At 39.8% G+C, this 13397-nt stretch overlaps 1 protein-coding gene across 5 annotated transcripts in view; it reads right to left on the bottom strand.

The window, feature by feature from the left end:
* The window catches only part of FRMD3 (FERM domain containing 3), a 283990-nt gene that overhangs the window by 204362 nt on the left and 66231 nt on the right, over window positions 1–13397 (bottom strand). The gene's annotated exons all lie outside the window — the stretch shown is intronic.

The following is a 13397-nucleotide window of genomic DNA, read 5'->3' as shown; positions in this document are numbered from 1 at the left end:
GGACACCTACTCTCCCATGTTCATTGCAACATTGACAACAGCCAGGATATGGAAACGACCTGAGTCACACCCAAGCATGAACACTGTGCCCCTACCCTCCCCATGAGCTGTGTTTGTAAAGTTTAGAAGATGACAGAGAAGGTATGATTCTGGACCAGGAGCTGTTGCAGGGGCATCTTGGTGTGGCAGGCAGCTCCTTGATCATGGCAGAAAGAGTAGCACCATTGGCGGTCTGGTTCCACAGCGTGAATTCCTGGGAGCTCAGCCAAAAATCTGTTTTTGACCCTGCCAATGAATCTGTGAGCTATCTACACCACTTAAGAAATCCTTTTTTGTTTAAACTAGCTATTATGGACTCTAACATCTGCAACTAAAACCTCGAATACAAATGTAAACCATGGCACGGTGTAAAATAAAAGGATGTGAATTTAAAAATGTGTTGGTTATAAAAAATCCAAGGGCCTGGACTGAGCCCACACACATCCCTACAGACCATGGGAAATGTGTTTCAGAAAAAGTTCCTGACTCTAAGGGTACACAACAGGCCTTCAGACTCACCAGAGAGAATTTACTCTGCCTTCTCAGTAGAAGAGAACATTTCTGAGGAAAACTTCAGAGATAAGTGCTTTTCCTTAAGAGAATATATTAAAAGACCTTTTTAATAATCAGTACAAAACTTTCCCCCACAATCCTTTATCAATATCTTTAAAGAATTTCCTTAAAGTACTTATTATCTGCTTCTACATTAGCTACGGGAAGGAAACTTATGGAAGGCCGGGGCGCATACACGAGCATGTTTCTAAATAATATTCCTCATCAATATAGAAAACAACATATGTACTGGAATTTTTCCAAGTCATAAAATCTCCCCCATCAATGATAAGGAAATGTGGCAAAGGACAGGGGAGTTAATGTGCAGACATGGATATTTTACAAATATGTTATCAGTTTTCAAAGGGCTATGAACTATCAGTGATTAGATGAGCAAAATTCTTAAAACTACTGAAAGAGAAACGATCAAGGCTTGGGAAATGTTATTTGCATCCTAGTAAAATCGAAGCCAAAAAAAACAATATAGAAGAAAGCTATATCATGCAGACATATCAGTCTAGAGACACAGATAATCAAAAAATAAAATAAAATCCAGTGCTGTGGCTATAAATAAACGCATGTCAATGACTTAGCTCCCATGTGAACTGGAGGACTGCTGTAATTCTGTCCCTAGGGCCTCAGCCAGAGAAATAAATATCAATGACCAGTTCTGTCTGGACACTCACTAATAAATCCTCATTGAAACACCACCAGACAGATGAACCTAAATCGGAATTCTACACAGCAGGGCTGGGAAAAATTGTACAGAGAGAGACAACAAATCTGAGTTATGCTGTGTGCTCCCTGGTGTGTGGAATTACATGCACTTATAGTTTATATTTCTGATGTTTAAATTCCCTTCAGTAATCTGATGTGGAAAATCAGCTGTTTGGCCTTCGCACTAACATACATCTCATTAGACCACAGAGTAATTTGTAAATAATTTAACAAGCACATGACCAATTTTCCGGTTCCTTTTTGATCTTTAGGAGATGGGAGATCTGTAAACAGTGTGTTGTTCTTTACTGTTGCATAGCGCTTAATTATATTAAGAAATTTCATTAGAACAAAAAAATAATAATAATAAGTTAGAAGTATTTAAGTTCTTCAGATCATTGAATTCTGAACAAGAGTGATGTCATGTCTCACATGTAAAGCTGGCTTTCCTACCAAACCCCTTAGGGTACAATGTAACCTGATCCCCCATTTCAGAGACAGATGGGAAATACCATCTTGAATCACTAGGAGTTTGCTCTGGGGATTGCCATCACCCAGACGCGACTCAGGTCAACCAGAGAAGGGCAAAGGAAAAACAGGTTAGTGTGGAGTAGTATTAAGAATGTTAGGCCAGGCGTTAGAAGACCTGAATTCCAGTTCCCATTTAGGCACTACTGTGCCATGTCACACACACACACACACACACACACTGTTTATATAAAAATTAAGTGAATTTAAATGAGAGAATACAAATTTCTCTTACAGGCCAATGATTCTTAAACACCTTCAAAAATCTTTGAAGGGGAAAAAAGCCCTTTTATCAGACTCTAATATATTAATATATATAATATAATGTACAGTGTATATTATATATAGTATTTGCATAATGTAATACATAATATAATATTTATGTTAATATATTAATGTATAATCCTATAGCAAAAAATTACCACCCCCTTGCACGAGCACACATCTATGTTGGTCAAAAGTAAATAATATCCTATGCGTACATTCACTAGATTACACCCAGAGGCACAATTTGAAAGTTTGAGGCCAATAGAGCTATAGAAACCTACTTTGCCTATTCATGATGCTGAGAACTCACCAAGGTTGACCACCACCAAGCATCTCTTCCAGGCTGTACACTTTACAATAGCCTAAGGTTTTGATCATCAGTGCCTTCAGAGCCCCGTGGAATCTACATTCAGTGGCCAGCAGGCAGAAAAGAAAAGAGATGTGCTTTTTCAAATATGGCAATCTAGGGTGCCTGCCATTCAAGTTGCCAAACCCTTCCCTAGCCCATTTCAGCTTACGTATTCTTCCAGGTAAGCCCACTTGGATCCAGTGACCCATGAATCTATGTCTAAGCCATTAAACCTGTAACATAATGGAAATTTATCTTGTGTCTTTGCTTAAAATGATGTTAATGTTTCACACACACACACACACACACACACACAATTTTGATAGCAATAATTGAATATTCAACTCTAAGCCTGCGTTTTTTTAAGCCTGAATTTTGAAACGCAAAAGAACTGAAGTAAACTCTCACATTAACAATGATATCTTGAATCAACACGATGTCAATAGACTGATTATGAATATCTCCCAAGAGCCATTATACGCATGTTTTGTCTAAGTATTTGGTTAGCAAGGATTCTGGCAACACTGTACAGCAAATAGCATTATTTCCCATCTAACCCCTGCCATTCCTCTCATTTGACATGCTGCTTGTTTCAGTAGAGCAAAGAAAAGAATATTAATGGTGTCACTCCAGTTATCATCAATAGGATGCAAAATTTATGTCAGTGGTAACAATCCCGTGGGGAAAATGCCATTAGCAATGGATTATAAAGGGTCACTGAAAAGCTATCTTCCAAAATGAGTCAGGCAGATTTTGTTAAAAAGCTCTTCTAATTTTCTCTTTGTCCTAAAAACCGAGACTTCACCACCTCCCTTCTCCCCATCCTCAAAAGCCTATCTCAATGGAATAAGAGAGAGCTAAATCCAATCTGTAGTACATTTCTCTCTACTTGGAGAAAATTAAATTTTAATATGAACGAACTTTTCCTCATCTCAGAAATCTGCTGAAGACACAGGTGGGATGTAGTAACAGATCTCTAGGACTCTGCTGGAGTTGCGCTTCAAACACCATTGGTGGTTAGGCTCTCAGCAAACGCATTTATTGCAACAAATATTTACTAAGCACTCCTTCCATGGCGGGCCTGGTTGCAGACTAGGGAAAGCAGATGTCCTAGGAGAGCCCTTGATCAACTGAGTCAGGGAGAGAGATTTAACCAAATATTACTCTATAGAAGGTACAACAGTGAAAACATGAACGAGCACAGAGAAAGGAGATGATTAAGGACCTCAGGGGAGCATAAAGAGATTTCCCAGGGCTGAGTACACAGCAGAGGGACTTTGGGACATGAATAGGTTGGAGTTTTGTGGGGAGAAGGATAGACTTAATAACCTAACCCTCCAAAAATGATAAAAATCTCACCAAAATAGCTTCACTAGAAGCTTACTATGGCTTAACCATCCATCGCATAGGTCAAAATAAATTTTCATTCTGTTTCCAATCAAGAACAACAGAGGCGGAATTTTCACATATTAGGTTACAGTCAGAATAGAAAGAGACCCCAACCTATTAACTCTAACAATTTTTCCTATTAGCATCATTAGTCTCACATCTGGCTGTATCAAAATATGTACTGCTTTTGCCCCCTTTTGAAAGAAGCACGCTTAACCAGACGGGTTTTCCTACAATTCTATAACAGTTACATAATTTACATACAACTAAATAATTCGCATCGAGGATGCGCACACATCTCAGTGATATGCTCCCCCCTTCAACTCTGCTGCACACCAGTGCACAAAAGGAAGATCAGAAATAACAGTATTTTGGTTTGGAACCCCTTTGAAACACCTCATTCGACATTAACATTAATTTCGCACAGCTCCACTGACTTAGCTATCTCTAAATACAAACTTAGTCATGGATGCCGCTGAAACCCAGGTGGAAATGGATCAATGGTGAAAGAAAATACTCAGCTGCTTAAAATTATGGATTGAGACCCCTGGGATTACAATAGAAGATAAATAATCAATGACGCCATAAACAGAATGTCTACAATTTAGAAAAGGGGACCCCATTTTTTAAAAACTCAGTACTTCCACTTTTGTGATATCTGATTCATTCTCCTCATCCCACTTCATAGTCAAAACTCAATTTCTCCACAAAGACCTCGCTGGCTGATCACAAAGGTCTGCCCACATGATGGTGAGGTTATTATAGGGAAGCACTTTGTCTCACTCATTGACAAATCTTCCCACTCCCCAAACCCAATATTGGACCATCAGCATCACACACACCCCCCAATTAAATGTTTGACTAAAGAACAGGAACAGGAAATGACTTTAGACACTATGTTGCACAATGAAACATTCAAGGAAAATGGGGAAGAGAAATTAAGTAGACTATGAGAGAATGAACAAGCTACCAGACCAACAGAATGTCTCCTATTTGCCCCTCAGCTAGAACTCATCCCCACAGATACCTGCAAGAATTTTTTAAATGACAGGGCGAAATTATGCTCAGGTCTCCAACCACCTCATCAGTCCTCTCAAGTAACTCTGCTGTGACCCATGGCAGAAGCTCGAGGGATCCCCTATTGGGTAAGCAAAGGTGGAAGGAAAGAAAAGTATTCCAACTGCTGTACTATGGGGCTATGACGCCGTATTTTAGGGCCACTTGAAAGATGGGCATGTAGAATAAGAAACTAATATAAACTTATCACGAAACTCAGCAAAACCATCTGGATGGTCTGGCTGCCCACACGATCAAAGATGTCATTTTCCTTTATCTCAGACACTATGTCATTGGTCTTATATACAACTATACCGAACTCACCATTTTTTAAATTATTCACTTCAATTCAGCTGCTAATAGCTGTGGGAAAATGATGTTTAATAGTTGCTGTTAAAAATAAGAATGCTAAGCCCCTCGGCCCGGGAAATGGGGCGCGGCCAGAAAAGGGGCCGCCCCTTCACTCATCACGCACGCACGTTGGTGTGGAACCTAGTGCTAAAGCGTTGGTAGACAACCTGCTTCTGGATGGGGCTTTCATACGTGGCAGAGCAGCTCCCTTGCTGCTACCTACTGAAAGTCAACCCTCCACACGAGGATGTGTTTGGGGTTTTTTTTAATAATAATGATAATAATGCTATTAAAAAGATAGCTGCTTGCAGATATCTTCCAGGTAGATAATTTGCTAATAAAAATCTCAATAAATATAACAACCAAGTACAATAAACACACAGAAAAAAGGGGGTTCGTGACTTACTTTCGGCCTCCCCAGGTCAGATACCCCCAGTTGGTCAAGTCACTGAAATTTCAAAGACAAAGAGGGCAGCCAAACTCCGTTCCAGTCCTAATAAACGTGACTTCTGTTTCCTGCCCTGCTTCTCTTCAATGCCCACACCTCTAAAATACACTAATGCTGACCCCCTTTTTATTTTCTATCGCCTTCCTTTTTATCTGCTAATGGTGCCTTTCCCCACAGTCATTACAGTAACTTCCTTGCGGTCTGCTCATCCCAGAAGCAGAAACAACTGCAAATCTGTCAAAAGCACTAGACCATTAGCGCGAGAGCTCATCCAGGATGCACACTCTGGGGAAAGGTCGCAACGGAAAAACAAACGGGCCTTTTTCTAACTCCGTTTGCGGTTCTCAATTCTATAATGGAATTAACGTTTAATCTATTTGGCACAAAAGAGATCTGGAGAATGTAGGAGACGTGGACATTAGAATAACAAAATTCTTTTTGAAAAAAAATGCCTTTAATGAGCTTTCTATTATATGCAGACTAATAGATTGATTAACCAGTTCGTGAAAAATCCGGTTCGTTATTGCCTCCCTCCCTCCCTCTCTCTCCCTCCCTCTCCCTCTCCCTCTTTGTCTCTCTCACACACACACATACGCGCACACACAGAGTTCCTTGTTGTTGCCAGTATCAGCCATTTAGGAAGCAAGCATAACGAAGTGAAAAATGCATGGAAAGTCAAATATTATATTCCAACAGATCCCAAAGTATGTCCTAAGTCCATTGTTTCATGAGATGGTTCATTTTTTTTTTTAATTTCATGTCCAATCACTTTGATAATCACAAATAGATTTCATGCTTGGAGAATCACAATAAACATTACCATAATAAAGCCTCTGTGAAGCCCTGCCATTTAAAAAAAAAAAAAAGAGGGGGGTTTTTATTTAAGCCTGAATCTCCTATGAAATCTCTTTTTAGTGGAATACCTAAAAATTTTCAGGAAATCTGATTGCAACCAATTTGCAACCTCTTAGCTACCTGGATTATAGCATTTCAGCACAGGAACTTGACATAAAAAGAAAGCTGTTAATTAGTGCACTATTCTACCAGGAGTAAGAGTGGAGGGCTTTGATAGCACATTGAGCACTGATCAAGAAAATCTCATACATGTGATTGGAGACAATATCGAGATGATGCTTGTGGGTTTCCTGACTTTTTGGACTCTTTGGACTCTTAATGTTCCGTCAGGAGTCTGGAGGGACAGCTGTGCAGAGGAGCCTTGTCCAGCAGCATTCTAGCCCTGCCTAAGTGATGAAGCCTCAGGACACACCAGCCAGTGACCCCCACCCTTACCCCCACCCCATCCATCTCAGTGAGAGATGCCACACATGGCAGAGGGCACCAGCTAGCACTCTCGGTCTGTGATGAGTGCCAAGGGTCATTTGTCTGGAAGATTCTGCCCCATTAGCAACTCAAAAGCTTTAGTCAACCCTTGTCCTTCCACACAAATCTTTGCAGGGCGGGCACAATGGAAAAAGGGAAGGTCAGCCAAGAAAACCACCTTGGAGGCCTCCTGACGCTGACCACTGGGAGGAAAAGCGATCACGTTACACTCAGTCAGGATGTGGTATTTTGAGCCCTCCTCTACTTAAATGGATACTGTTGCCTGGAAAAGTTCTCCTCAAAGTGAATTAATATGCATCTGTAATACCAAATTCGGGATGGCAGGTGATGCAGGGAGAGGAAAAAGGGAATGGGGAAGAGAAGGGCGTCCACAAAAGGATTGCATATTTGTTAATACTTTTTAACATACTTGTTAACGTGCTACTTCTCAAGCTGGACGGCAATTCATGGTGTTATTATCTATTTTGTATGTACTTGTGAAATATATAATTTTGAATGTGCATCAGACTCTGGGCTCCCAAGAAAAAAAGTCCCATATACACTAAGAGAAAGTCAAGGCTTCTGTCATTCTCCTAGTCACTCCACAACAATCCCTCCCTAAATTAATTAATGTCCTAAATGGAAGATACTTTGATGAAAGGATCTTCCCCCGGGACCTAAAACAGGCACTGCAAGAGTTAAACAAAAAGATGACAACCACACCATGAGTCCTGGTTAAAACACAGAAACAGTTCATGGAGGAAATGATAATAAAGCAGATGCAACTCACCATTAAAAATCTCATCTCATTGGATGATAAAGTTTGGTTTGGTTTTTTTCCAAAATATTGGTCCCAAATGTGTTGTATCAAACTCTGCTTTTCTACTGAGCTCCTTAACGATATCTAGATCTCATAACTTTCTGGTCACTTGTGGGTATTAAAACAGGTTTGTGTAGGTATTTAAGACTCAGTCCTAATCAATTAAAGAGATCAACCTCAAGCTCAAGTCAAAGCCTGTGACTCTAGCAGCACAGTGTGGAAGGGTTCCTTCCACACCTGGCCCATCTTTGTGCCCTGGCTCCTCCATAGCAGGGGCAGGAAGAGCTTAGGGGTACAGAATTGCAGCTGTTTGCCGTTGCTTATCTCCCTGACCTCGACTGGCCACCCAGGCCTCAGGAGGACAAGAGCCTCAACGCTCAGCATTAATGCATTCCTTGAAGGGTTCTTCTGGGGTCTCCCCTCCACCCCAAGATGCAAGAGATGCAGCTGTGTGTCCACCTCTCCCACCATATCTTCAGCCTCCACCAGCCACAATTCACCAGGGGCCCCTAGCCTCATGGGCAGCTCAGCTCTCGCTCAGCTACATTCCCAGTAACCCAGTTGATTAATGGAAAATTCGCAGAGCTTGCCCTCACAGCAGGTACCTCTTCGTCTTCTCCAATTCCCTTCTCCTCTGCTCAAGGAACACAGAAGTGGGACAGTAAGTCCGGTGGCTAAGACATCTTACTGGAAAATAGAATACCAGTCTCCCTTCCTGCAGATACCCCAGCTTTACAAGTGATCCTTCTAGAGTCCCACCCTTGACTTTAGGGAGGAGAAGCACCTGCTGCCTCTCCCTCTCTCCATGAACACTGTCCTTATCCCAAAGCTGCTGAGCCCCCCACCCCACATACTTCTTCCAATTATCTTCCTACCATCCCAGGGGTTGGAAGGGAAGGAGGGAGCATGGGGGGGCAGGTGGGGGGCGGTAGTAGGGTCACTCCTCTGAACTGGCACTTTCCAGTAAGACCTGTAGGAAGGGGGCTGGCCCGAACGCTGGCACCTCCTTAAGCCTAAGAAGTGAGGAATTTAACATCTTTTATTGTCAGTTTTTGTGCTCTAGCCCCAAGTCCGGGAAAACTCACTTGGTATATCATTACACACAGAACTAGGTAGATTGTAGAATCCTTCTCATCCCTGCCATTCTTTTCTTTCTCATACTTTCCAGCTAATATAGTCCTTCCCAAAACCTGTTGCATGAAACACCGGTTCAACAGACTTAATGCAGAGACATATATAAAGAGGCTCCATGGCTAAATACTTTTGGGAAATTCTGAGTTAAACATAGTCACATAAACAGATTTTCTTTTAACTTCAAGGACTTCTCAAAGCTTTTAATATGCTGATGTGACTTGTCAATTTACAAGACAGGGATATAAGTACAGCTGTTCTCAAACTTATTGTTTACAGAACGCCTATGAACATCTCAAAAAACAGACTTTGGGAGGTGTAGATTTTACCTGATCCTATCAATCCTTTCATGCTCAGCTCAAGCCCCTCCACTCCCCTAATCTTCAGGAACCGTCACAGTTCCCTTTGTGAGGGGCTCACTGTCTGTAACGTTTCTTGCCACCGTTAGTTAACTCGGATGTACAACTGACCCTGGAACAACACAGGTTTGAACTGCACAGATCCACACGTATGTGGATTTCTTTTGATAAATAAATTTTAAAAAAAAATAAACGTTTTCAATCTGGAGGTAACTATCAGTTAAGCTGGAGTTATTAGATATGATTTCAAGTTGCGAAAATATCGATAATGTACACATTTAAATTTACCTCACAGAATCTTCCACAGAACATGGAAAACGTTGCATGTCTGAATATACATATACATGTGCTTACTGATATGTACAGTAAGCATCTTTCATGAAACAAAAATCATAGGGAATAGACTCACCATTTACTTTTTTTTAAAAAAGGCTATTTGAAAATAGTAATTTTTGCGTGTGGACACCATAAATAAATATTGAGATGTGCACATCAAGCTAAAGGCAGGAGCAGACAAACAATTATTTTCAAATGACACTTGTGATGATCACTTATTATCAGTTCTGAGTATTTATTAGAGTAACCAAAAATGTTCTGCTTTGATTAAGGTTATTGATGGCTATGAACAAAATAGAAATGCTTGAATTTGGACAAGTTTGCATGCCTCAAGCTTACATGACATAATTCAGTCAACAAGTTCATAAACTGGTACTTTAAAAGCAAGAAACATTGCTTTACAAGTGAATTATTTTACACTGTGTTCCTCAAATATGGTGCGTGCTCCACAATGAGTACCCGAAATAATTATAAGTGGTACACGAACTTTTTTTAATGGCAAAATCATGCTTTCACAGCATAAAATTTCCAATTTAAATAAGTTGGTTTATGTAATTGAAAGAAAAATTTAAGTAACTGTAAAAATCGTACGAGCTCATATAAAAATCTGAAAATGGCAGAATAATGATAGAAGTTTGGAAGGCTGATGAAATACAACCCAACTTGTCAAATATGCTTTGTCAAGGACACTAGCTTGAGTTTTGTCATTAACCTTTACTTAGATGACAAGAATCTTACTCTCAGTCTGACAAGAACCCAACCAACGTCTCAATCCGAAACCAACTTGGTTACCTTAAAATAAGATAAAGCAAAGCTCCCAAATTCTCCCAGTGTTAAGAATCATCAAGAAGTATTTGTTAAAATATGTATTCCTAGACCCCACCCCAGATCCACTGAAAACAGCAAATCTGCATTTTTGACAAATGCCCTGGTAATTTCTATGATTGGGGAAATTCAGGATATATAACAGAAAGCATATCTATATAAGTTCCATTTGATGGCAGAAATAATGTAGTTGAGGAAGAAGATTTTTTTAAGTGGGTGATAGCTCCATTTTTGCCACTTTATAACTGGCAATTACGAATAAAGAATGTATTTCATCAGGATCTGTAGTATATTGGGTTTTACAAAACTAAAAATAAATAAAACAAAGCACAGTATGCTTATAAAATGTCATATCAATGCCCAAGTTAAGTATAAGCTTGAGGGAATTATATACAATAATTTGTATTTGTATTTCAGCCCACATCCCAAAAGATGTGAACTAAAATTGTTCAGGTGGATCATGAAATTATCCTAACTTTTTTCATTTATGAGCACCTGTACCCAAAGGATCTCAAAGAGAATTGGTATTGTAAGAACAAATGTTAAAAATGAAATAGAAGTCAAATTTACTGAGAAATAGACTACCCGAGTAAATTCCAAGTGGGACTAAAGCCTAGAGATAAAATCTTTTGCACAACCTCCAAATTATATCTAAGTGGCTTAATAGAAATAGTTTAAAATTCCAAAATCATTCTAAAATGTTGGAATTTCTTAAGGGCAAAGGATTTGGTATGAAAAAGACATTTACTACCTACCAAATACCCACAGTCTCCTCCGCATTCCCCAGGACCCTTATATAGTCAGGGCCAAGGTCAAGCACTGGCCAGCGAAGTGTGAGCAGAGGGGACTGTGTCATTTCTGGGTCTAAACATTTAAGAGCTGGCGTGCAACCCTCTAGTGCTCTGTGATTCTCTCCTGCACAGATCTTGGTGGCTTCAATAATGAAGGAACAAGATTGAAACAGCCAGGATGGCTAAGGGACTGCATGAAGGACAAACGCTCTGAACAGCTGCCTAATTACATTATATTTTGAAGGAGCAAGAACTGAGCCTTTGTAGTGTGGAGGCCCTGAGATTTCAGAGTGAATTTGGTGCCACAGCATAACCTAGCTAATCCTAATACAGTCACCTGACTTCTCTGGCTTCCAATCAGAATTCTCCAGAACAAGGGTAATCTGTTCAATATTCTGCTCAGGTCACATCCACCATTGAAGCTAGATACCTTGACAGTGTACTCTCTAAGCTTCTCATTACAGTGAGAAACTGAAGCTCAGAAGTATTCAGTTCTTTGTCCTGGGCTACAGAGCATGCCAACAGAAAAACTAAAATTCGTGTTCCTCAAACCTTTGGTGTATTATTTAGAAATTTCTTGAGAACCATATAGCGCTAGATTTGACATGGAAAATCAAGTCAAGAAGCATTTTTAAGTAGTCATCTAAAACTCCATGATGGAAGGCAATAGGCCAAAAGTTTTTCAGATTTACTTTGGTTCTACCTCCCATATGATCTCTATGATTCTGCCAAAGGAAAGAGCACTCAGCAAGTAATTTGGGTACTCCCCTACATGTCTCAGCCACTAGCCAGCACAGGGCTATTTAAATTAATTAAAACTAAAAAAATGAAAATTATTATAGTCCTTCAGTCACACTAGCTGCATTTCAAATGCTCAACAGACACATGTGGCTAGTGTCTACTGTATTGAACAGCGCAGAATACTTCCATCATCAGAGTTTTATTGGACAGTGCTGGCCTAGAATACCCTAATGAAAGCCAGGGTAAATCATCCTGTATGTCCACTTCCTACTCTAGCTTATTCCAGGGCTATTAGCATGTGTATAATGCATGCACATGCATGCACGCATGCACGCACGCACACACACGCGCGCACACACACACACACAAAATGTCAATACTGGGGTGAGACCACACTTTGAGCACCATTGCTCTATTGACTCATTAGAGGTAAGACTCCTAAACAAAATCACTATCTTGAATGTTCACTGCAGCATTGTTCACAATAGCCAAGACATGCAAATAGCCTATATGTCCAATGATAGATGTATGGATAAAGAAAATATGGCATATATCCAATAGAATATTATTCAGCCATAAAAAAGAAGGAAATCCTGCCAATGACAACATGGATGAAGCTTGATACCATTATGATAAGTGAAATAATTCAGACAGAAAGATAAATACTGTATGGTCTCACGTGTGGAATCTTTAAAAAGCTGAAACCTCAGAGTAGATTGGTGATTGCCTGGGTCAGAGTTGGGGAGGAATGGATAGATGTCGATCAAAGGGTACAAACTTCCAGTTATGAGTAAGTTCTGGAGATCTCAGTAACTGTATGGTAACATGGTAACTATAGGTAACCATACTATATTATATACTTGAAAGTGATTAAGAGAGTAGATCTTAAATGTTCTCACAAAAAAAAGGGGGGGTAATTATGTAAGGTGAGACATGTATTAACTAAAAGAAAAAATGTTTTCTTAAAAAGGTAAGTCTCCTCTGTCTCCTAGAGCTTTTTCTCCTTTCCATCTCTATTGCTATGATCTAACACAGGAGGCCCAATGCATATTTGCTAAATGACTGAGTCAATTAATTAGTCAATGCAGTTGGCTAAAATGGTTGCGGAATTAATATATTCTTTGGACTCTAACAAGATGCAAATATCTAGAGACAACAAAACAGGAGTTTGGAAGGGAGGAGACGTGTGGAGAATACAGGTTAGCTTCTCCTAGCACTTTATAACTTACAGTTCAGTGCTTTATAATCATCTGTCAGTTAATTCTGGGCAAGATAAAGAATTAAACAACCGAAATTCCCTAACTAGAATGATTAGGTCTATTTTAAAAATTAACTTGCAAAGTATGCATAAAATATATTATATCCAGATCAAAATTAT

This window comes from Pteropus medius, unplaced genomic scaffold (genome assembly GCF_902729225.1).
Source record: "Pteropus medius unplaced genomic scaffold, Ma_sr-lr_union100, whole genome shotgun sequence".
Classification (NCBI taxonomy): domain Eukaryota; kingdom Metazoa; phylum Chordata; class Mammalia; order Chiroptera; family Pteropodidae; genus Pteropus; species Pteropus medius.
The sequence above is the reverse complement of the archived record's forward strand: the minus strand, read 5'-3'. Positions and strand labels throughout refer to the sequence as shown.